The following is a 26,346-nucleotide window of genomic DNA, read 5'->3' on the forward strand; positions in this document are numbered from 1 at the left end:
CGGCGGGGAGGGACCGGGGCGGCCGGCGGTGGGCAGGGACGGCGGGAGGCGATCGCCTTAATAACGCATACACCGCGGCGGGCGGCAACCACCGGCGCACCCCGTCCATGCCCGCGGAGAGACCGCCACCCGCGCAGCGCTGCCCTCGGTGCCGCCCCGGCTCCGGCCGCCGGCGGGCGGGCACCCTCGCGCACCCCCTCTCTTCCCGCCGCCGCGGCGCGGAGCTCGGCATGGCGCGGCGCGGACGCTTCCAGCGCCTCTTCGGCCGCAGCGAGTCTGAGGACTCGGAGCCCGAAGGGGCGGCCGCCTGCCCCCGCCGCCGGCCCACCGCCGCCGCACCCAAGCGGCGCTCCGCGTTCCCACAGTGGCGCCCGAAGAGGAAGGAGCCTCAGCCGCCCGCCCGCGGCGCGCCGCCCGCCTCCCCCCTCGGCCTCCAGGAGCCTCCGCCGTTGAGGTAAGCGCGGACGGGAGGGCACGGCCGGCTGTAGGCAGCCGCTGGCGAGCGGCTGAGCTGAGCCCCCCGACGGGAAGGTGAGTCCCGGCGGGGCACGGTGAGCTCACGGCACGGAGTTCGTGCTGCTCCGAGCTGGGCAACGCGGTGTGCGTTAAACGGCCGCGTTGTTGGGTGACTGAGCTTTAGAGTGTTTGGTTCGGGCTGAGAAAACTGAGCTCTGTGGGTGGCTCTGTGTGGTTTTTTTAAATATGCGTGCAGTAGTTCCACTAGTAAGCACCAGTGTTTGCCTAAAAGTGGACATCGCGCGTGTGGGCACACTTGACTGAAGTGTGGTCTAAAGATGCGTGTGTTTGGTACTGAAATGAAGTGCTGAAAACTTCAGGTACCGAAGTATTTCATGGTAGAAAAAAGAAGCAGTTTGTGTTCACATTTGTATGGGAAAAGTACTGTGAAGTCTGATTTACAGAGCTACTAATCCAGGAAATCTGGGTCTGACCATGCCCCTGGGTAGCCAAGTGCAGGGCACTGCTGCAGGTGACCTCAACCAGGAACAGGTTCCTCTTCCACCTCCCCTGATAAAGTGAATCCCAGGGCTTTGTCACCAGCAGAAGATCACAGCTCAGCCGGAGGGGAAGCCAGGCGGGCTCTGTGCTCAGACCCAGACTGCACAGGACCGTGCCCAGCTGGGCTTTGAAACCTTCCAAGAGCGGAGAGCAGCCTCTCTAGGCAAGCTGCATTGCTGCTTTCATAAGGGGAAGTTTCTCCTGCTACGGGCCTGGAACATTGCTTCTCTCCCTTTTTGGCCTCTCCTCTGGTTGTGCCCCACTGAGGAACCTCCCAGCCCTTCTTGGAGACCCTCGCCTGGGTGTCAGCAGGTGCTGCTTGACTGAGGTTGCCTCTTCCCGAGCTGCAGCAGTCCCACTTCACAGCCTCTCCTCCCAGGGTAAGTGCTCCAAGCCCCCAGCACCTTGAGGCCTTGAATGCACTCCAGTTTGTCTGCTTCTACTTCGTGTTGAGGGGGCTTGGAACTGGTGTTGAGATGGGATCAGGTGAATGATGAGGAAAAGGGAAGAGGTCTTTCATCAAGGTGCCAGTTCCTCAGGCTCCCAGACAGCTTGCTAGCTCTGCAGTGCCAAACCAGAGCAGCAGTGCTTTATAGGAGTTCAGATTCAGTTGCTACACCTGAAAAAATGGGAAGATGTTTTTGCTGTGTAATGTTGTTATCAAGTTCTGTGCTTAAAATGTGAGCGGAATCTCCTAACTGGAAGGCTTCTGAAATAATAGGTTTGTAACTCTCATTATGAAATACTGTTTTTTGCTTTCTGATCAGGGAACCAGTCCTACTATTGACAACAGGTTGGGCTTGTGCTTGAGCACATGGACGTACATGTGTATGTTAATATTGTTAACTGCACTTGGTCATCTTCAGAGAGTACAGGTTGCTTTGTTTGTGTGGCTTTCTGCCATCCTCATTTCTTTTTAAAAACGGAAGGAGCAAAGCCTTTAATGCACAGCCCAGAATACTCAATGCATTATTTTTTTTTGTATTGAAGATTACAGGTAGCGTTTCTGAACTGAGACACTGTTTGAAGTATTTTGTTTTTATTACATGAATGGTAGATTGTAACTTACGATCGGAAAAATACTATGTGGACCAAATAGAAGATTTCCAATAGTGATGATCTTGAAAAACTCAGGTGCTTAGTAGATATGAGGGAGATACAGTCTGGCACATAACTGGCATAAAAGCTGCCTGTTTGAAGACACTTATTTAAATGATGCTTCAACTTAATATCTGATGAGCTTACAATTCTTATGTTATTTTTTTTAGGTAGCCAATACTTATTTTTGCTGTTAGGTTACTTATCTTGAGGGGCAGTAGCCAACATGTTATAGAATGCCTTAACATTAATAAGAAAGCAAGCAAGCAGCTCAGCTTCTTTGAACTTGAGGCCACAAGAGGGAATTCTCATGCCATGATACAGTTTGTGTTACACTACTTATGTTCTTGAGTGTCTCCAGATGAACTCCCCTGGTCTCTTTTTCCAGCAAAAACTCCTGGAGTCTCTTTGCCAGAGGCAATACTTACAAACTAGAGCCCCTAAACAGCAGAAGAACATGCTGGAAGAGAAGAATGGGAAAGAATGACAGTTGCCACCATACCTTAGAAAACAGCACCATTTAAATAAATCAAATTTTAGTCTGTCCCTTGAAAGTCATGAAGCTTGTGACTTCCAAACATTGGACAGACCACAGAGCTGACAAGTTTTGGATGTAGAATGATCTCCACCCAAGGGCAGCTTTAAAAATGAGGGCAATGACTTTGGTTTGAACTTCGAAGGAGGAAGCTGAGTGCCAGAGGATAAAGAAGATTGTCTGTCTTTGGGGTGTGATTGTTTAGTGTGGTGCTACACTGTGATTCTGGAGCCTTTGGTATTTGTTGGTCAAGACCAGACTTGTTATTTCAGTCCAGCTATAAACTGGCTAATGCATCAATCACAGTAGTTAGGTTCTTGCCCAAAACATGTCAGTATCAAAACATTTTTTCAGCTTATTACTTTCTAAGTTTCAAGAAGCACAGGTAATTCTCAGCATTGATATTGAGACTGCTTGGACTGCTACCATTAGCAATAGCTCATCTTACTTTTACTGTGTTCCTCTCTCCTAATTAAATTCAACTCAGCTCATCTTCATCAACATGCTAAATATGAAGGTAAAGAAAACTGTGACTGTTATTCTACAATGATTTGGCAGGGATGCAAACATGAATTAGGATCAGTAAGAAGCAAAAAACAAAAACAAAAAACAAAGAGAAACTTAGTATTAGACTACATACAAGGTTAGTCAGACTGCAGAATAATTAGATGTTATCTCAGAAAGGAACACACACATTCAGGAGATGGGTGAGGAGATGTGTTGCAAGTGGAGAAAGTGGTACTGGGACCGTTTCCTTCCAGCTGCTCTTCTTTGATTTCTGTGTTACAAGAACTGAGGTAATAATGCTTTGCAACCCGTGTGCAACTTTGTTTTGTGGAAATATTAAGAATAAATGTTTCATCCTATTAAAAACAGAGCTCGTGGTACTGCAGAATATTAGTAGCTTGACTGATTGACAAGAACAAAATGCCAGAAACTGTCATGCAGTAAGCTGCATCGAATAGTAAAATAGGAACTGTTTTCGGTGTACTTTGGGTATGTGTGTAACTTTATACTTGTATAGTTGAAAGAAAGATTGAATTGTTCACCTGTGCTTTTTGCAGGATTGCATGTGGATGTCTAGAAGGGTTGTTGGTTGCATTTAATTTGTGGAAGATGGAAATGAGAAAGGGTAATTAGTTTTGCAGTATAATTCTTGGTAGCCTATAATGCAAGTATAATGCCTTAGGAATACAGATTTATTAGTTTTGATTTATACAGGAAAGAAGTTCTGTTAAACTATTAAACTATCAAGATAAAAAAAAAAAGCAAAAAATTTTTGCTCAAAATTTTATCTACGGTGTGACCTGATGAAGATATCATTCTTTATTAAACATAGCAGGGGGGTTGAAACTAGATGATCATTGTGGTCCTTTTCAACCCAGGCCTTTCTGTGACTCTGGGATTCTATGAAATATGCATCTAGGCAGGTACTAAGACAAGAGGCGTGTCATGCTGAAACATTCACTTATTTTGTTGGCATTCATAAGAAAAGAAAAATACTGTCCTGTTCTCATAATAGAAATCTAATGACAGTCTGAAAAATCAGTAGCAGTAAGGCTGCACTCCTGGGCAGTGAGCTTAGATGGCAGTGAAAGCTTATCTGGCAGAGAATGGGATCTCAGTGCCGACCTCTGCTTCGGTAGAGTCATTCACTTTCTTTTTTTCATTTTTCATTTGTTCTCCCTTAAATATAGAAAAACTGATCTTAAAAAATGAAATGCATCCATGCCATTCACAAATCAAAGAATTTTCCTTAGTTTGTGAGTGCTTCTATGCTTGCTGCATATTTATTTTGTAGGGATGATGTACCCCACTATATTCAGATGAACCTGACCCACAGCAGTGCTGAGTACCACCGATGCAATATAAGCTCTGTCCCAAAGAGTTAAATATCTACTAAAATGAGGACTGCTCTGAAAAAACAGATTCTAGTCTTTTCAAATCAGGTGCCAGACATGTCACTGTTGGTTTTAGTGTGTCAGATCCACACTCTGTAGTGGTGTTTTTCTCAAAGGTGCTTTGAGAAACTGTTGAGAGATAAAACACCATTTTGAAAAACACCTAGGTTAAATAATAATAATAATAATCAGATAATCGGATGCAGATGCATCCAGTTGGCATTTAATAATGCATGGAGTGCTAAAACCATTATTAAATATTGAATGAACACCTATTCAGTGAACATCATTTGTCTAAATGTGGAAAAACATTTTTCACGCTCTGCTGTCAATGTTGCAGTATCATTTTCTCCCTTCCTCCTTGCCATGTTCGTGCAACTATCTGTCCCATCTCTCCCTTCCTCTTGGGATTTGTACCTAGCTAGTCAGCCTTCTTTCTCTAGTGGCTTCCTGCCTGCATCCAGCATGCAGAAGAATTCTTTATTGCGCCTGAAATGGCCTCAGGACATCGTCAGGACAACATCCGGAGATAGAAGCAGTATCTGTAGATAAACTGCTATAATCAGAAAAATTAGATAAGCTTATTTTGGCACAGAGGACTTGAAGAAAGTGATTGTTTTGTTCCCTTAACATCCTTTCTTTGCTGAAGTTATGGAAATGACATATTACACAAACCAGTGAGATGCTCTAAGTCTTTTCACGTGCTGGTAAACAGTGCCTTTGGATCACTTTATTTACAATGAGAGAAAACCTGTTTGAAAGGCCTGTAATTGTCTTAAGATGACATTTTGCATCATTTTTGGTAATACTAAATACCATAGGAGAGCAAAACTATTATGTTATTGAAACGGTGAATATAATTAGTTTGAGTTACTTCATGTACAAATACAAGATGGCATCCTTATCCTCTAATTTCAGCTATCTAAATCTGAACTAGTTGTTCTCTTTATAATCAAGGAGGACAAATAGGCACGTCTGGTGTGCAATTCATCTTACCCTAGGGCAAGCGTCTAAAGCAGGCTAACTGAATTGCAACTTAGAAGGGCCAGTTTTAACTCATTGACTTTAAAATGCACCTGAAGGTCATCTGAAGCTTCAGCCTCTGAAATTGGACAGTAGAGTGCACTCTGTGTTACCTGGTAAGGTGGAGTCCACAAACTGATACCTTCATGCAGGATGTTATAGCTCAAAGTCCCGAACTTCAAAATCTATATCCTCATCTTTTGCATGCAACTTCAAGGCACCTGCTTTGCTTGTAAGCAATCTCCTGCTGAAGATGCTTTTTTTCCACAGAATTTCTGTATTTTCAGTTGATTGTAGTTAAAAGTTTTCAAGTTTCTTTAAGGAACTCTGGTTGATCCCTGCTTGCACTGTATTTCCTAGACAAAGCCTGGCAAGTTGTGGGATAGTCGTGAGAACAAACTTTTCACAGATGGCCATGGAGAGAGAACAGGGGGAGCAGGAGAGAGGGGAGAGGAAACTCCTTGGCCTAGGATCTGTTTTACAGAATTATAGCCAAAATGGCAATGTTTAGGAACAGTTGTGTCTTCCCTAGTGGGAAGGATGGGAAACTATTAAGAGTAGGCAGCTCTTCCTTTAGCAGCTTGAATTTTAAAGTAAAAACTTGAGGAGCTGTTCTATGCTCAGATCTTCCCATGCAAGGGAAAATCCCTTCTCTTTAGCTTTCAAAACAAACATTAAAAAAATTAATGGCTTGCCTACATATTATGTTATCAGATAACAGTGTATCTTTGTACATGCTATTCCTATATTAGTCACTTCTTACACCTTGCAGACTTTCTGTTGTACAGTTTTCCTTCTCACGCCTGTTTGTTCATGCAGACACGTACTGTGAGCTAACTCAGTCTGCTATCAAATATTTCATCACTCAGTGCTCCTCAAAACAAGAGGAAAAGGCAGGCAAAGACTGATCAATATAAGAGATTATTCTTTTCCTATGGTGTCTTCTGGAAAAAAAAAAAATAAAAAAAAATCATTGCATTTAATTTAAAGAACTGATCTAAAGAAAATCAGTTATCATCTCGCCCAAATCCTTCATTCGCAAGTCTGCAGAATTTCTGTCACTTTTCATTAGCCTGACTTTGGAACTGTTCTTGGAAATTCTGAAATGAAAATGAAATATATTAGTTTGATAAAAGAGAACCTTTCGATAAGTGAATCCTTTGGTCATCTAGGACATCTGTTTCAAGGAGTGTCTGAATTGTCAACGTTTGCAAAACAGATGTGCATGATGAATTTCCCAATCCCATGTTTCCAGTAGACCCTGACACCAGAAGAACAACTGGTATTTTAATAAAATACTCTGTTTTTCCTTGATAGCTATTCCTTACATTAATTACAGTGCTCCTTCTACTGTCAGAGAAACTCCATAAGTACCTTGAAGAACTGGCGGCAGACTGAGGGGCCATAATGCATCCTAGAACTGACTTCTTATAGTTGCTGTCTCATTGTGGTAAGCCACTGTTAGATTGTCTGGTGCTGCTGTTGAGAGAAGGCTGTGCATGAGGAATGCAGTGTCCACAAGGATCTGTGTCCCAGCTCACAGATCAGTATCAGGCTGTAATTAGCCAAGCAGAAGAAGTTTAAGCTGCATGGCCTGGTGGAAACCATCATTCTCCTTTTGTCTTTTGTGCTGTGGCCAGGAGCATGTGCCACAACACAGGCGCTCATGCCCATGCAAAGTCTCAGATGACTTCTAATTAACACTGTGAGGTAGAGAGAACCTCTAGCGGAAGCATTTGTGTTACTTGTAAGAGGTGCTGCTTTTTAGGAAGTGAGGGGTTGCATGTTTTCTCCTGGCAGGAAACTAGCAGAATGCTCTCCTCATTTTATGATAAATACAAAAAAGATTGATTTAAGTTCAAAGAAACCTCTGTAGCTCATCTTGCCCAGCTCTTACAAGAGCAGAGTCAACTTAGAAGTTAGCTTGTGCTCTGAAGTTGAATGGGATTGCTCAGGGTTTAATCAGGGTATTGTTTAACCAGGGTCTGATATCTGCAGGGACTGAAACCCTACAGCTTACTCATGAAGGCTGTGAAATTTTTTCCTGAATTCTAATCGAAAGTTCTGTTCCTCGTGTCCATCTCCTCTTTGTCTGTCCCTGTCCACCTCCCAGGTGAGGTTGGCTCCCATTTGGTTGCCAGTCTCTGCTCTTCCACTTGCTCCTTGAGCCGCATGCCACAGTACCTGAACATCTTCCTGATCCTATACTCGCTGCATTTTGTCAACACTTTTCTAGTACTGCAGATATGTAGGTAGCCTGCACTGTCACAGAGCATGTTGCTGCTGATGTCTGATGGCAGAGTGATGTGTAAACAATGGGCTTGCAAATACTGGCCACTGACAAGTGCAAGAGAATGCTGAGTCACTGTAAAACTGTGGGTTTTGTGGGGAGTGTGTCTAGTTCTTGGTCTTTGACTCCCAGAAGAGCTTGCTGATCTGCTTGTTTGTCCATTTTGGTTTCTGTCATTTCAATTCCTTGAAACTGTCAGCTGGGATTCCGTAGTGGATGTTCCACCGAGTCAAGGGAGCACTCTGTGATGAGTAATGCTGACATTTTTCCTACCATTAGCTGAGCACCTTGTGCTGTTCACAAATCATTTACATAGTAACCTGTAATTCTTCTGACAGTACATAGAATTTTGGAACAGTATAAGCATATTTGGCATAAACTGAAAGTATATGATTACTAACAGAGAAGAATCCTTACCAACGTGGTGCAGTCTTTTTCTCTAAGGAGTGCGTTTTAATGATTCATTCATTATTATTGATTGCAGATAAAGTACAAATAATTCATACTGCACAGCGTAGGGGGACACCTACAGATACCTGCTGAAACACCTGTTGTCCTCTGCTGAACATCCTTTGGCTTCCTCTAGTTATCTGCAAAAGCTGAAGCAAACGGGAGAGAAAATAGAAATGGAAATGAAACCTATCCCCCAATGCTGCACTTCTTTTTGTTTGAAGAATATTCCTGTGCTTGATGAAGAGAATTTGTTGTTTGTTTGTTTTTTTCTAAATATGTTTGACAGTAGCAGTGTAGGTCCTTCAATGGAACTGCTGAAAAAAACTTCCCTTCTGCTACGTTCAGTGTGAGATGCTATTCTTACCTATACCTTGTAGATTGCAGGAGGTGTGTGTGTGGTCTTCCTAGATAGGAGTGACCTAGGAGTACACAGCTGTGGGTCTGTGCTCGTGTTATACATCCTGCCAAGAGGCAGATTATTGACTGATCGGTTGGCTGCTTGCTTGTTTTTCCCAACCCTGAGACCCCAAGGACAAATATGCGGACACAGCACTGTACTGAGTGACATGTCCTACAGACCGGACCTGCTTTTCAACTGGCTGTATTGAACCTGGATGCACTGAAGACACATCTGTCTGACCCCACCTCACAGACATATTCTGAGTTAACCTCATGTGATTCTTGTGATTTGAGTCTGGATTCCTTAAGTTATTCAGTGGGAGGAAACCTTGTCTGTCTTCAGTTTAGATAATAAGAATTTTTTTCTCACAGCTTTTGTCTGTGTTGTTAGTTTAGTGACTGATCTCTCCCAGGCTTGTGCTGTGTGTTTATCAAATGCCTGGAATAATGGAGTCTCATTTTGACCGGCTTCTGTATGCAAATAGTGAGTAACAGCAGGAAAGACCAAAAAACAGTTGGCACCTTTCAAAAGCTCTGAAGGAATACATATCATCTGAAATTTCAGAATGGAATGTGTTGGGCTTTATAGTCCTTGTGTAATTTGAAGGGTGTGTTTGAGGTGAAGAGATAATAAAGAGGCTGAGAGGCAGCCCTTGAAAGTTCCACGGGGTGTATGGGTGACAGTCGTGCAAATGGTAAGGCTGTAGGTGTGAGGTGTCTGCCTGGTTTCCGATGAATAGCTCAATACCTGTTTCTGACACATGCACTGGAAACAGAACGGTCAGAAGTTCAGGGAAGCTCTCACCACCTGCCTTTGGGATCCAACTTGCTGGTGTTTTCAGGAAAATGCTTGTCTCTAGTAGGTGCTAACAAACACATAGAGGTTGCTTGCCACTCTGTTCCTCTGTTGGTAGTACTGTTAGTCACAGAGTCTGCCTGGCTGTTGGCACTGTCTCACGCTGTGTATCTGTGTCTTGGAGCAACTGCTAATTGAACTAACCAGTTGTTTAATATGATCTAGATGATATCTTCTTTATTTGGGACAAATAGAAATCTTTGTAAAACTCTTGAGTGAGTTCTATATATATATATATAAATGGTATTTTTATATGAAATGAAAGTATGAGTAAGCCAAATGCTGTGGGGACATTTGATGTTTTCACTATAATACACTAAGGGATGAAAAAAATGGATAGGGATAAGACAGAACTCTGTGTTAATAAAAAAACAAAGAAAAAAAACATCTGAAGTGTAAATGCATTCTTTCTACCAGGATAGCTGACATCTCGACTCTCGAAAAGCATTTGTTGGTGCAAGCATACTGTGTTTGAATCATAGAATCAGAATTATTCAGCTTGGAAAAGACCTTAAAGATCATCGAGTCCAACCACAATCAAAGCATAGTTTAGAAAATGACTAACTTTTATAAAGCAAAGTTGAAAACAGGAGTATTATGCTAAGCAACCTCTACGTGTGTGCCAGTATACTAAGACTGTCCAGTAAATCAGAAAAAAAAAAATTGAAAATGAGCATGCAGTTCCCAAAGTAACTTTTTGGTGGTAATACATTTATTCAGATGACTATCTTCATTGTGATGCAAGAAGTCCCATTTTTTTTTCTGTAAATACTTCATACAGTGTGATAGTAAGACATCCAGCTTGAAAACATGAACGACTAGTGACCTCGATTGGAAGAGTTTATTAGTTTGTGAAATGGTGCAATAATTCAGCCCGGTGTATTTTTAGAAGTCGCCTGCATCCTGAAGGTATCTTGTTAAAAACTGGATGTCTGTTTTTTCTTCCCACTTCGTCACACTGTGCATGAGCCTGCCTGGAGCCGGCACTGAGGAATGTCCCGCTGGCTGCTAAACCTGTGGGGCAGCATAGAGGGAGCAGCAATAGCTCCACGCGGGTACCCACGCGCTGGTGGCACATTGCTTGGTGTGACTGCTGGGGAGGAACTGAGCAGGAAGCGTCTGGCAAAACTTGGCAGCTTTAAATTCTCAAATTCCTTCTCTCAGTGAGCTCGAGCAAGTTCAGGTGTTTAACATAACAGTATTTTTATGATGCTGACATCAGTGTTTTGTGATGGCTATTTGTGTTCGAGTATTCCGGAGACTTTCTTTCAGAAATACGAAATACAGTGAGTTCACGAGAGGTTCTTTTTACTGGTGGAGAGGATCCTCAGTTGCCTCACTGCCAGTTCCCTCTTTTCTTTCACTGACTTGCTATCCTCTACAGTGTTGTGTTGTTGATTTTTTTTTTGTAAAGAAAAATGAACCTCTGTATACCAGTTTGGACGTGTCTCATCTTTTCTCAGTTAGATCAGAGTTACCTGCCAGCTCTTGGCAGATTTCCATGCTGCACTTATGTTAAGCAGTGTTCCCCCTCATGTTGTCTACAGAAGCAGTGCCTTCCTGGCACCCATCTTCAAGCAAGTCCTTTATGCTCTTGAGAATTCCACATTTCGATAATCCACGGGTTCATGGTTCATAAGAATCATCCAGGTCCTGAAATTCTCTGCTCCCATTGCTCCTTATTACAGTCCATGGAATTCCTTTTCTTCCAGTGATGGACTGAATGTGCTTTTCCAGTTGAACCTGAACCCCTCCAGTCTTTACCCTGGGATCTCTGCCAAAGCAACAATGTGTTAACATGTATTTGTTCCTTCCCACACTTAGAAGTATCAGCTCTGGCTTTGCTCCATAAAAATTGCAGAGTTGTTTGTGTCTCCGTTTTTTTTCAGTTGTACCTGTCTGTAAGTAAGACAGACAGATCTCTTTCATTAGCAATGCTGCATGATTTTTACCAACACACAACTCCTTTGTTTCTTTTTCTGGACAGAATATCTCCCAGGCTGTCACCGGATGATTTGTTTCTCAGAATTTTTGAAGATATTTTTGTCTACTTTCAGGGTGCTCCAATTTGCACTCTATATTGCAGCATAGATGTGTAGTGTAGACTTAATAAAAATATAAATCAGTAATATAGGCATTAATTTTTTTATACATTATATCAATTCAATTGTTAACTTTGTATTTTGTCTAATGTGTAATACATGCATTCATTGTAATGTATACATTTTGCTTTAATGACTGCGTTTTCTTACTGGCAGGATGTCCATTACACTTGAAGATGGTTATAAATAAATTTAGCTTCTGATTACAAATGAGATGTCCTTGTCATCTAATGAAGCAGGTGTCACCAGCCACGTGTTGGCAATAGCAGGCCGTGGTGCCTGCTTTTTGACTTTGAAAAGCAGCCAGGGTGTGATTCTCCAAGGGTAGATGGTGTTGTTTGCTGCTTTTATGGGGCAGGGGAATATTGCATGTAGTGGCTGAGTCAGTCCTACATTTCAAAAAAGTTTTGAACCCAAGTGGCTTATAGGAAGATCACATTTTCTTAAAAATAAGAAATATAATAAAATATAAAAAAGCCTGCACATCTTCAGTGTAGTGGTTACATCTCAAGGCCAGACTGGACCAGGTTCTGAGCACCCTGATGTAGCTGTGCATGTTCCCATTCACTGCAGTGGAGCTCAACTACATGAAAGCTCTCCTCCAACTCTGAGGATTCTATGACTCTATGAATCACATTTTCCATATTTCCAAGGCAGTACAATATTCAGCTGTATACTGAGCTCTCTGTGGATATACTCATGTCTCTCATTAATCTGTGGCACTGTTGGCAGCTTTAGTGTATTCCTTTGCTTTAAAAATCCATTCACTTTATATGATGTTCTGAATGCCAATTAAAGAAAACAAAAATCCCACACCGAATGATTTCTTAAAACAAAATTATTTTATAATATAAAGAGTGTTGAGGGAAAAGAGCTATGAAATGAAGGATATCAGCTGACATGAATTTTAATACTGCATAGATACTGTAATGTAGGCAGGCTTATTTAATTTTATTTATTTAATTAAAGTTGTTCTGTCTTCTCTGGGTTGCCCTTTGTTGCCATTCTTCTCCTCTGAATTTTAGTCATGAACATGGAAACTTTTGTTTTCTGTGCTTTCGGGTCTAGTTGTTGAAGGAGATGTCAGAAATTGACCTAAAAGAGAGAAATCAGGGCCACAAATGGTTCCTTCGGAAAAAGGCTTGGCAGAACTTCTTACTTCTCAGCATGTGTATTCTAAATTGACCAGTTTGCCTTTGAGCAATAGTTGTTTGTTTTCAGGGGTAGATGTACGTGTTGCACTGAATGTGCTTTTCCCATTGAAGCTGAAACCCCCCTGTCATTACCCTGGACTTAAACAAAGGGACATCCTAGTCTGATGGTATCTGCAGATATCCATAGATTTGCTGCTACCACTCATGCTTCACATGAGAGGAATAAAGGTTTCCATGTGTTTCAGTTACTTCTGTTACTTCTGCTGAAGTTCTGTGATTCTGTGATTCTCAGCCTCGGCGCAAGCTTCTTGTTTGTCGGAGAGCTTTTAACTTGAGTTTTCAATAACTTTTATCAGCCTGGGTCCATTGGTTTAGGTTCCTTGCAAGGGATTTCACATAGCTGAAGAAGGACACACAAACAATGTAGGTAGTGATCAGGGCATCTAACATAGTGAGCACCTCCCAGAACTATAACTGAATATTTTCCAATGGTGCTCATGCAGCTTCTGGTGTTGGTGACCTGCTTCCAAAGTACCTGGTGAGGAAGAGGTGCTGTGGTGCTGCGAGTGCCCTCTGCTTGTCTGAATCACCAACAAATGACAATAAGGAAACAGTTCAGACACTGGCCCTGACTGTGGCATCTTGTTATGTGATCCTTGTTACCAGTACCAGTGCTGGCACAACCTGGGGTGCTTGGTGTGTTTGACCAAGAACCCAAGTTTCTTCAAGGCATCTGAGCAGTGGGGAGCACTGACTAATGATCCAAGAATTTGAAATTGCTTAGCTGAGAACATTCAGTTTCCATGATGTCCCTGCTGCCTTTAACACTGAGGCCATCACTGTGGCAGAAGGGTGTTCCCCATTTCTATGACTCCTCACCATTTGTGAGAATCTAGAAGCATGTGATAGGTAGCAATTCTGCTTCTCATCCTGTTTCCCTAAGCTTTTATAATTAGCCATGATACCTTGTCGCTGACGTAGTTCAGCTGGATCTTGTAAATCAAATCAGATCATTCCTGTTAGTATTGGAAAACAAGCCTCCTGGATGGGAATCTACCTTCTGAGTTCCTTCAGGAAGGTTGCAGGGTTCGAGCACCTCTCCTGTGAAGAGAGCTGAGAGTGCTGCAGTTTTTTAGCCTGGAGAAGGCTCTGGAGAGACCTCATTGCAGCCTCTCAGTACATTGAGGTATCCTATGGGAAAGATGGGGAGAAACTCTTTATCAAGGAGTATAGTAACTAAAAAAGGATAGGTTTAGATTAGGTATAAGGAAGAAATTCTTTACTCACAGGGTGGCGAGGCACTAGAACAAGTTGCCCGGAAAAGCTATGGATGGTCCATGCTTGAAGTGTTCAAGGCCAGGTTGGATGGGGCCCTGGGCATCCTGATCTGGCAGAAGATGTCCCTTGTCTGTGGCAGGGGGTTGGAATGGTTGGAACCAGATTGTCTTCCAACCCAACCCATTCTATGATTTTATGGAGATTAGAGTTTCATTTCTGGACAGGTGCTGTAGTCTGCTTTGTGACTTTTGGTTTTCAAATCTAGCCATAAATATTCTCTGTCTTTACCAAAGTGAGTGGTTCCTGGAAGGAAAACATCATTTCTGGTATAGCATAGGGATGCAGGACATCTGTGTTATTTAGAATGGCCCAGTGAAGTTCGCTTCAGGCCTGTATCTCCCAGGAGCAGTCCCCAGGACAAGAAGGTGTAATTCAGTGATAGACAGGTGTTAGAGATGTTGTTCCCACTTCATCCTCTCAAGATGAAGTGGTTCTCTGGATGAGTGCCCTGCAAATGAGAAGATTTCAGGGAGCTGATGTTTAAGACAGCTGCAACATGCCACCACATCAAAGAGCCAGCCAGTGTCAGGTGGAAGTTCAGCAAACAGCCATGGGAACAAATTACCTCTGAATAATAGATGTGTCAAATTCACTGAGGCTTCCAGAGCCCCAGAAGTAGTGCCTCCAGCATGCTCAAGATCTGTATGTATCTTCTTTAAGAGTTCCAAAGGACAGTTTTGCAGTTTTGCATTCATGAAACACTGTATGGTTTCTCAGGGCATCCAGATTTGGTAATTCAGCAAAACAATCATTTAAGTCTCTGCTGCTTTCCACCTCTGAGTTGACTGTTTATTCCCTGGTAATTACACATGTGCATACCTATGGACTATCACAAATAGAGGAAAGGAATTTTTTTAGCGTTTGTTACTTAGATCTCCTGAAGACATGTTGTCCATGGACACCTTCTACAGCCACTCTTTGTACAGGTAAAGCAAGCTGAGCTTGCATACTTGTGATGAAACTGAGATCTGAGGCACGCTCTGCCCTTTATGATATTGGTGCAAAGAACACTAAGCTACACATGGAAAACATCAAATACACACATGCTGCTACAAAAAGCTCATCAGAGCTGAATAGTTATGGTACATGCACTTAAACTGGACCACATTTATGGCCAGTACTGATTTAAATCAGGTAATTTCTTTTTTTTTTTCTATGTAGAAAAGTCACTGAGAATTGAATGAAAAGAACATTATTTCATTAAGTGAAAGAAACAGTGAAACAAGATGGGACAGTGAATTCCAACTGGATCAATGCAAGTATGTGCACAGTAGCCAAAAAAATAGTACACATTTCTCAAATAGGTCTGTGAACACATTAACTCACCTGAGGACAGATCATTGTGAAGGGACCCTAATCATACTTCCATTAGAGTGATTTCAGTCTGTGGCAGGTTGCCCCTCGCCAGTAATGAAGCATCCATCAGCTGATCACTCACTTAGTCCTACAGCAGGTTATAGGAGAGAATAGGAAGAGCAATAGAGAGAAAAAAACCTCATTCAAGATAAGATGGTTTAATCAGCAAAGGCAAAGGGAAAAAGAACATCAGCAACAATGGAACAGGCTGCCCAGAGAGGTTGTGGATGCTCCATCCCCTGCAGGTGTTCAAGGGCAGATTGGATGGGGCCCTGGGCAGCCTGGTCTAGTATTAAATGGGGAGGTTGGTGGCCCTGCATGTGGCAGGGAGGTTGGAGATTCATCATCCTTTTGGTCCCTCCCAACTCTGGCCATTCTGTGATTCTGTGATCATCAAGTAATGCACAAGCAATTACCCATCAATGTCCACCAGCAGACAGGTGCCCAACCAATTTCTGAGCAAGAGTTACTTTGGAACAACTTCTCCCCACCACACATACACACAGTTTTTATTGCTGAGCACGACATTCCATGGCACAGATTGTCCCTTTGGTGAGCTTCCATCCTCTTGCCCACCCCATCCTGCTCACTGACTCAGTCAGAGCAAGGGCATTCTTAGGTACTTATCCGTAGTTAGTGATGTTTGTCCTCTTACAAAAGATCCTTTTCTATTTATTATATTAGTTTGTAGATTGTCTTAACTAAAGGTATGAAAGCATGGTGGGAATACCAGTAATTAGATGCATGGTAAGATTTATGCACATGTGTTGCTCAGAAGACTGAGAAAAATAGAATAGATGTTACCTGAAGATCAGAAAGGTCTCTGTCAAATAACTCCAGTTACCAAAGAAACACAGGATCTTTAATGAAGGAAGTGCACAATTATTTCTGGATTTGTTTTTTTTTTTAAGGAAGAAGGTATGACATTGTCTTTTGAGAGCTCTGGAAATGAACCACCTGGGGTGCACATAATGTCAAATGCTGCATAGTTTTATAAAAGTCCTGAATAATTTTTACAAACACATTTCTAGTTAGTAAACTTACCATAAGTAAAAATAAATCCTAGACTTCAGAGCTTAATAAGATTACCTAGTAAAGACAGGAAAGACTATTTTTTTCCTGGTATTTCCTCTGCTGCATAATTATCTAGTGGAGATGTTTCCTCTCTTTATTTACAAAATAAATTAAATATACTCTTTGTAATGCTTTAATGTAATGCAGTTTTACTCATTAGTAGTATTTTACTTCTATTATATTTTTGTCTTATTTTCCTTTGTTCCTTGTAATGCTTGAGCTTTGAGCCTGTAATGCTTGCTTTTTTTGTTTGTTTGTTTTATTTTTTAAGATTTAATGTGACATGTTTTTGAATTGTTAATGCATGTAAACATGAATACAAATCCAGGTCCAAACAAAGTATTGTACCTATCTCACCATAATGTGACATTCCCTGCCATCCTGCATCATTACGTAGCTAGTAATGGAGCCGTACAATCAACACACCTGTTACTATGGAGGTTACTAGAAATGAATGGCTGTCAACATTTTGCCTTGTTGATCTTGATTCGAAAGACTGGAGAGGTGCACATGTTCTGTGTAACTTGGATTAATCCCAGGAGCTTGCTCACATCCTGTCAATTGGCTTTGATGTTCACACCTGCAGTTACCCGGTGTTAATGCCACAATCTTCCCTGTCAAATGCTGGGTCGTGGCGGTGATAAATCTGATAAAGCAGCTGCTATTCTGAAAGCATTAAGATAATTGCAGGTGTTTCAGGATCATTATGTCACCTCCCTTCCCAATTACTGGATATACCTACTTTTTGGGACAGGACCTCCCGCAGTGAGATTCTCAGCATAGCTGCAGTGCAAATGATGATAGATTTTACTTCTTATACCCTCTATTTTTTTTTATTTTTTATTTTTGTCTTAAATACAAGATTACAGTGCACTGACTAATATTTGGGTTGGAATTTTTATATGGTGCCTACGCAGCACATATGCAATAGAGTAAGAAATTGCAAAAGATTGAACAACTACAGGAAATATCCTCCAAGAGTAAGAAATGCATTGTTTGAAGAGACTTTCTAGTTTCTGTTGAAAAAGTCCCCAGCCTCTTTTATTATTCCTCTCTTAATATTTTTCAGCTCTCATACATTCCAAAGTGTTTTACTTCTTCTTCTCTGATTTCTGTATGTCTCATATGCCTGGAACGGTGTCTTTATTTTCGTCTGCTCAGTAATCTTCTTGTCTCCCTAAGTCCCTTTACCAATGTGCTTATTTTGGTCAGCTTTCCACCCTTTCTTTTGTGCCGTTCCACTGTCCTTTAATCTTGACCAAATTACAATTTAATAATGCAGGTGAGGGTTGGGGAGGAGGGGTGGTTCCAGTTTCAAAAGTTAGCTGGAAAGCAAAACCATTCGGTCATCTCGCATCTTCTGTTGTTGTGGTCTGTGGTTCAGTCTGGTCAGGCTTTGCAGGGCACTTGTTTGTGCCCATGTACTTGTGTACAGAGTGAGGCACAGATCTACCACTGTGCACGCTTTGTGGAAGAGAGGTGGACTGAAACTTCTCCTTAATGAGATCTGTGTGGCTTCCATGAGGTACAAGCAGAGGCTTTTAAGAGAAGTGGTTTTTCTAAGTGTCTGCCAAGGTTTCTATAGTAAAAATATTCTTTGAGCCAGCTCTTGAATATTTGCGTAGCAAAGCCTTAAAAAAGAATGACTGAGGACATAGAATTAAGCTAAAAACAACACAAGTAACATAATCAGTTTGTTTTGCCCCTTTTCTTCCTGCATTTATCTGTCAGTTGAGGGCTGCCACCTTTTCTTCTCTATCACTGACACTAACTGCTTTTATTGATTTGAATTATGCCAGTTAACACATACAAGTTGTTTGATTACATCTTGGCCATACCTTTTATTTTAGGATTCTGACATTGCACTTTGACATAGTATGTGACTGCTGATGAAACATCAGCACTGGGAGGATAAGAGTGATTTGGGATAATACTTTGATTGCATGGTCCTACGTGAAAAGTAAATCAACTTTTCATTGAAAGAGTTAGTTTCGTAGTGAGGTAAGCATGTCAAATGAACACTGCTAGTTCTTGATTTCTGTGCTGAAATTTGTAACATTTGATTAGTGTTCATTGCCCCCGTTTTCATTAGCTCATGACACATCTTTAAGGGAGAGGATATTAGACTTGCTTGTGCAAATGACTTTGTACAGCTGGACCTTACCCCAGGGGTCATTCCTTGGGAATGGTAGGATCTTCCAGGTCCATCCACTGCTGTTCTGAAGGCCCTAAAATGTCATTGCATGTGTTTATTAGTGAGACTGCATTACAAAAATGATGTTGAACTAGCTTTAATTAGTGAAACCAACACCTCAATGTCCTCTTCTTTCTGTAGCTGCTGTTTTATTCCCATTAATTAATGGAAGCATTAATAGAAAATGATATGTTTTGTTTGTTTCTTTTATGAGAAAGATTTGTAATTAACAGATTTACAGTGCTGGCTTTTAATGGAAGTAGAGTACAGATCAAGTCTTTTAGTAAACACATTTGTTTAAGATACTCCAACAAAATCATGTCATTTTATATTTACATCTATAATTTAGCAATATACAGCATTTGAATTAGTAAAGCAAACTCTTTATCCGGAGAATAAACCTCAATATTTAGCAATTGTTTCTCACCCTCAGCTGCCTCCTCTTGCTGATCCTTGTTTTCTTTGAAGTGAGTGTAATCTCATATGAAGATAGAAATAAATACAGTTCTGTGTAATTGACAATGAATATCTCTTGGCAGAGATTTCGAAGTCTGTATCTTTGCAGGGAGAAGATTTGCAGCTTGAAAGTTCTGCTGTCAGGTTAAGTGTGTTTTCATATATGCAGTTAATGTACGCAGAAGCCTGGAGCAGGCTTTCAGAGCACTTGAAGGTCTGAGTTTGGAGGCTGAGTCCAAAGACTGTAAAACTGTCATTTGTTTCACTGTGTATTTAATATGACACAAACTTGAGTGCTTGCTTTCTTTTCTCTCATATATCTCTCATAAAGTAACCACACTGATTACTTTACTTGTTTACCATTCTCTTTTGGGCATGGATTACTTAGGGTTTTACAAAGAAATCTCTCCTTCAGTTGTGAATACGCCTTTTGTAAAAGGAGTTTTTTATCTTACGCTTTGAAAGATCATCAGGACACAGTATAAAAGCCAGTACTAAAAATGTTTTTCCCCAAATCCCGAGGATTCATGTGTGGGAGTTTTTAATTCCTTTATCCCTCATGAAGAAGTTGACCCAGCTGTGTCACAAATGACAAGATAAATGCCTTGTGAAACTGGTTCTAGACCTCAGAGGGTTGAAAGTAGGCAAATATAGAAATTAAAATAGAAGGTTTTAGCAGGTAACTACAGAGCTGATGGCAGATGACTCTATAGTAAGCTGTTGTAAATAGGACATCCTAAGTGACTTAATCAGTCTTTGAACTGGCTCCAGGATGACTTGTAATTCATGTATAAAGTCCAAGACTCATAATACATTTGTTCCAAGTGATGCTTTAGGATAAAGTTTAATGTGTGAACTATTTTAAAATTCAAATGTGACTGAAATCGTCGTACAATTATTTGATGTGATTTGAGATGTTTACTTAATTACTCTTTGTACCCCACTCTCCATTAGTCATCTTGTGCAGTGTAAGACCTAGATCCAAATTGGGCCGCCGAGGCCTGATGGTATAAAACCCTTTTCTTCCAAAGGAACATCCCAAACACTGTCGTGTGATGCTCTTGTTTGTTTTTAAATGGATACTCGATCTTGTCCAAACATGAGGAGCTCATACACTGGAAGCATATGAAGCATCAGAATCACTGAGATAGTATGCAGGCTTGAACAGTGCAGTTTGTCACTCAGCGCCATGCCAAATAATTTATTTAATGGTGACAGAAATCTGAAGTGTGACACTGAGACACAAAAATTACTTCCTTCAGCAAATACCATGGAAATTACTGCTGCTGGTGCAGACCATGCTGGGTAGACATGTTAAGATTATGTGACAATATAGCCACAGGCTAGTAAGAGCAAGTTCACTCCCTTAAGATTTTGTTATAATTTTACAGATGATATCTATAGTTAAAGATAAGCAGGGCTATATCTAAGTTTGCTTGTCACATGGAGAGAGAGCTTTCATTACTAAAAGACTTGACTGAATTAGAAGAGTAGGTGTGGCTGACAGTTATTGCTAATGGTGGCCAAATCAAACTGGTTTTCACTCAGTAGTGCATGTGCGTTCAGATGGCCATCTCTGTTCTCACTCTCTGGTAAATTTAAGAGGTAAGATACAGGTGGTTTTTTTATAAGGTATAGCTACAGATCAGTGCAAGAAATAGAAATAAAACCTTTCCTTGACTTCCTCAAAGTTAGGTTCTCTTGTAGGATTTTTCTCATGATATAGTGGTCTCATTATAAGACCATGCTATTGCCATTCATTACAAGGAGTCTCTGCAAGCTTTGCTTTGTTCAGGACCACTTGGCAGGATCCATCCCAGCCATTTAACATAATTAACTTGGAGGTGTTTCCTGCTCAGGAAGTATTTAAGCACCCTGATATGAATGAGCACTGGGGATGGAGGATAACCTGTCCATAACCAAAAGTTGAAGATGCTGTAGTTTACTTACCTTGGAGAGAACTGGTGAAGAGCAAAGTAGAAGCAGCAGTAAGTGCACTGAATTGTATGAAATGCTCATCATTTTAAATCACAATGTTTTACACAGTGTTAACAGGCAGACAGTGTCCTTGTTAAAAAAAAAATAAATATTCTCTACAGTGTGTCTGCATCTCCTTTCCCAGAATCTGCTTGTCCTCATTTCTTATTTTCCCCTCTCTCCCGTTGTTGACATCCTTTCTTTTACCTTTCCTCCTTGCCTGCAAAATGACTTTGGATAGTTGTGGAAAAGAGGAGGTTAAAAAGGGGAATAGTAAATGGATTTGAAGGAAGGAAAAACACATACAGAACTTGTCATTCCTCAGAAGATGAAGGAAAATAGGTTGTGCCAAAGCCTGTGATCCCTGACTCTGTAGTGATGCCGGCAGGCTGCCTTGCAGTAAGCTCAAATAATGAAGTCTTGCTTCTCCATGCTGTGTAAGTTAGTCCTTTCTAAAAAGGCAATAAGACTTCAAAGAAGCACTTCATATTGTAGATCTGTATGATGTTCAAGCTGGCAGAATGCCTGTTTTGTGTGGAGGTATGAAGAGAGCACATCCACATCTGTGTATTTATTTTGATGTGCAACTTTCAGAATTTAAAATCTGTATTCATTACTCTTAAAAAATACAGGAATGAAGGAGTGTGGTGATAATCTGTAGGGCTACAGGATGTACTGTGCAATAGATAGCATCTCATTTTGGTGCTGTGCTAGAGTTTGTGACAAAACTGCTTTTCGTGCTGCATCTGTGAGCATGTGTACATTGCTTGCAGATGGCTTTTTCACCTTCTTCAATGTTCTCTTGTTTATAGGCTTAGCAATTTCTAAGATTTTCCCGAACTATTTTCTCTGCTGGATTCGTGATTTATAAAGCCACAGGAAGTATGAAAATAGATTTTAAAAAGCTGGATCTTAAACTGTGTCTGTGTTAAAGCATTTTTAAATTGTTGTCATACATGTAATTAAGCATACACGCACCTAGAAGACTGCTCAAAGACGTGAGAGTCATAGACCTGGCCTGTTGAGCATGTCTGTAAATTGATTGAGTATTGTCATTCTATTACCTTAAATCACAATTCAGATTTCACTCAGTTGTTAACATAGAAATATGCAGATAATTTGAATGAGTGTAATCAGTGGTTTCTGAAACCAAAATTGTAAAATGTTAGAATTTATATTAAAGTCTCTGCAGGTGCATGTTTTTAGGCAAATGAGAAAATGCAGACTAGCATCGTATGCAATGAAGTTATCATTACTTGAAACCTGAAATTATGGTCCATTATCTAGTTTGGAAACAGCAAACAAAACATCTCATCTTACATGAGATGACTTATCTAAGCATAACTTCATACTTGCATATTACTTCTTACTGAATATATCACTTCAACTCAACTTTCCACTCCTGATATCAAAGAACAGTTGGTCAACCACTGTAATAAATTGTTCTTCCTTTCTACTTAAAGATCAGTAAAATTTTAATGAGCACTTTTCAGAACAAAATTTCCAAATCTATGTGCTTGGCTGGTGCCTCTGTTTACAGTGCCACTTTTATATATATATACACATATATATATATATATTTATATTTCTGTAGTATGTCAGGAAATGTTTTCTAGGTTTCCTAGATGTTTAGATTGTTAGTATTCAGAAATGACATAATAAATTTCTATAAGAAGGCAATTTGTAATCACAAATCTCAATTGAACGTACACTGCTCTGTTATTTTCTCAGCAAAAGGTGGCTCAGTGCTTTGCTGCCAAAAGCCTGAGTTTCAATTAGGCTTAGCATACTTGATGAGAGTATACAAGAGCTGGTACCACACTAGTTGGTTGCCTTTGTTCTAGGCAGTGGGCTAATTTAGCTCATGAAATCAGATCATTTTGGGAGAGTTCCTTTGCTGTAACTGCAGGGTGTGGTTTATGAAGAATGTGATGAACAGATAGATTGGTGAGTTTGTACAGGACCAGCCAAACCTCCTGCATGCACCTTGTTCATCTGTCCTGCTCCTCACTCTCCTGTAAGGGGCAGCTCAGGGGATCAGTGGAGCAGGAGAGATTGGAGCACTGAGGTGAAGCACAGGACTGCTCTATGGAGGGTCATCCTCTGGGATCTCATGCTGAAAGGGACCTTGCTGGAAGTTGCAGTCCTCAGCCACAGCCCAGCACTGTGGTCACTCCTGTGTGACAGGATACAGCTCTGCCACAAGGCCAAGTCTTATGGCGTATTTACCTGGGTTGTTCCTCCCTGCTTCCCCTGTACCCATCCTGTACAGGCTTTCCTGCATCTGGCCCATGGGAACTTGAGAGGCCCTGCTCTGGTGTCTCATCCCTGCTTCATCCCTTCTCAAGGTCTGAAATTCTTCTAAGAGTCAAAGTCTTTCCTATTTGCTGCTGGAGTGGCACTGTGTTTAGAAATAAGTCAGACTTTTTCGAAGTAGAGATTTAGTCTAAGGCACATCACTTGAGCACACAACAAACTTTAAAGAGGAAAGAGCACAAGCTTTGCTATTTGTTTTCCAACTCTCACTTTGAACCAAGTGCTAATACATAAAAGAGCAGCTTGAAAGCGCAAGTCTGTGTTCAGAAGTATTTTTATGTCCCTGAAATCGTGCAAACTTTTCAGTTGATGTAGTTACAGAAGACAGCAAACTTATGTGGGAATGTGATATTTCTGCTCATCAAGTCAGGGTGAGTCAACATGAACAAAGAAAAGCATCGTGTGTTTAAAGAAATGAATGATGCTGGCTTGCCATCTCCTCAGTCTAACAGCTTCATCTGGTTCTTTGAACTTCTTACTATATAAAATGAGATACCACCTTTGTTAGGCAAGTGTGTGTGATGACTATTGTTTATACAATGCTCTAAAGCTAGACCGGAATATAAATATCAAGATTAGTTTTACACTCAGTAAGATACTGTAGGGCAGCATGGCTCCAAATTGTCTCTGGAGCTGAGGATTTTAAAGATCATCTTTAAGACCCCTTCCAACCCAAGCGGTCCTGCGATTCTACATCTGACATTGTAGTAGCATCCAGAGACTTCAAACAAAGCCAAATTGGTGGGCAAGGAACAAATATGCGCTACTAACATCCTCACCTCCAGAGACAGTTGACTAGTTCCAACCCCCAGTCATAGACATGATTTATATTTTATCGTTACACAGCAAGAGAAGATTGTTAAATACTTTCTGTGTCATATCTGTCAATTAAATGTCAGACATTCCCAAAAGCTCCCAATAGTTATGCCTACTCAAGCGATCAGACTGATAAAATAACCAAGGGATTATTTTGTAGTTTCTTATTCCCAGAAATGACAAGTAAAAAGTTAAAATGGAAAATATTGGTAATATTTTGCAAAGTCAATTTTTAGTAATAAACTTCAGGTATCTTGCAAACATGGCTGCATATGCAGACCTGCAGTAGTGTCAGAACTTGGCTGTGGAATGAATGTGACTGGTCGTCACAGGTTGTGGGTTTGTTGGGGCACATCTAGCATCTATGCAGAGATGCCACCCAGTGGCCAGATGGCAGTGATAAGTTTTTCTGACTTGAAAGTGAAAGGAGGGCATCTTACAATAATATTTCAAATAATATTTCAAATAATTTGTTTGGTCTCTTTTTTTTACACTTTGTGGCCAGCACATAAACAAAAGAGGTTCCAATTTCTTTAAAAGGAGTAGCTGACAGTGTGCTAAATTGTCACCAAATTTTAGAATAAAGAATTAAAATAATCTCAATAATCAAATGAAAAAATGTTCTGTCCTTAAAACTTCATTTTAGAAATTGTGTCATTATGCTGAAGTGATTTTGTAGCAAACGAAGGTGTTATATTTGGGGTTTTTTTTGTTAGATTGTGTTTTTTTCCCATGCAAACAAGAGCTAGAACTACAACCTGAAAATGGTGATTGTCTGTAGTAGGTGTAAACTGAAATTTATGATACTTCGCCTCATAGCAATATTCATACAGAATGACAATTTGATAGTAGATGTAAGAAAAGGAAGAAATAGAATTGTTGTAAGAGATTTATGATACCAGCACAGTGCAAAATGAAACCTATTGCAGTGATCAAATTCCTTCACTGAGATTATCAGAAGACAAAGAAGTGAAACAGTGATGAGCATCTGGTACAGCTCTACACTGCTATTCATGAAGATTTTAACTAGCTGTGTAATGACTGGTGTGGCTAAAAACAATCTTCACTATGTTTTCAGATTACCTGAAAGACAACCTTGAAGCTCTTCCCAATCTGAAGTGTCTGCACTGGGTTTCCAGTCAATAGAGATGGCGAAGAAGATAGATAACTTTAAACATAGTGAATTGCTGCAGTAATTTCTGGGACAGTTGCATTTTTTTTTTATCCTGTAAAACAGAAAAAGATCATTTAGAATAAGAAATGAGCAGCTGCTTGGATTCACTATATTAGAGATTTGGCTACAGAGCAACATTGTTTTAGTATTCAGGAAAACATGTTTTGAAGGACTAATGACTTTAGTATTTCCAATTGAATGCTGTTTGAAGCACAAGAAAGCCAGAAGCTTGAAACCATTTCATCTCATGAGGAGTTGCTCAGAGCTTCAGCAAACTGCCAAATGCAAACAAATATATTTAATAACCTGAAATTAATATATTGTACTGGGAAAGCAGTAGGGTTGAAAAAACAAATACACATAGGTCTGGCAGTGGACAACAAGTATGACAAGTTTGTGGTGTTGCAGTGGCTCAGAAAAGGTTCTGTGTGGTCTTTGTGTGTGCAAATGTATCGTGGAACAAAGCAAAGAGGCAGCAGACCTACTCTTTGGGATTTTGTTATGGCTGGAAGCAGGAGATTGTGTCCAACTCCAGACACGTCTTTGTCGGAGAGGTGTTGTCAGAAGGAAACAGAGGAGAACACAGGAATTCCTTTACAAAAGGGAAGATTATGCTAAATAATGACTGAGTGAGAGATGTAGCTGAAGCCTGCAAATATTTAAATTGTGTGAATTCGCCAAACAAAGCAATAAATTATTTAGGCTGACATTAAGGCCGAAAGGAGTAACTAAAACAAAGGGAATTTTTAGGTGAGGTACTAACCCTGTTATTATAAAGATCTATGACAAGACAGTTCTAAGTAGCCCAGTAGGAATA

At 40.7% G+C, this 26,346-nt stretch overlaps 2 long non-coding RNA genes across 3 annotated transcripts in view; both read right to left on the minus strand.

The window, feature by feature from the left end:
- Positions 1-10,332: 10,332 nt before the first annotated feature.
- LOC122163739 lies at positions 10,333-14,238 on the minus strand. Its single transcript, XR_006170032.1, has 3 exons — positions 14,116-14,238; positions 13,794-14,019; positions 10,333-13,228 (listed from the first exon to the last, which is right to left on the minus strand). It is a non-coding gene; the product is annotated as an uncharacterized LOC122163739 (long non-coding RNA).
- Positions 14,239-14,394: 156 nt separating this feature from the next.
- Positions 14,395-26,346, minus strand: part of LOC122163723 — a 35,198-nt gene continuing 23,246 nt past the window's right edge. The window contains exons 4-7 of one of the 2 annotated variants that reach the window (XR_006170027.1): positions 25,439-25,581; positions 18,761-18,824; positions 15,493-15,610; positions 14,395-14,409 (exon numbers count right to left, since the gene is read on the minus strand). This is a non-coding gene — a long non-coding RNA (uncharacterized LOC122163723). Of the gene's footprint in view, positions 14,410-14,599; positions 14,615-15,492; positions 15,611-18,760; positions 18,825-25,438; positions 25,582-26,346 lie in introns of those variants that run through there. The other variant, XR_006170026.1, reaches the window with a different exon arrangement.

This window comes from Centrocercus urophasianus, unplaced genomic scaffold (assembly GCF_019232065.1).
Source record: "Centrocercus urophasianus isolate 14NV4802_14NV808 unplaced genomic scaffold, USGS_Curo_1.0 seq_10, whole genome shotgun sequence".
Lineage (NCBI taxonomy): Eukaryota > Metazoa > Chordata > Aves > Galliformes > Phasianidae > Centrocercus > Centrocercus urophasianus.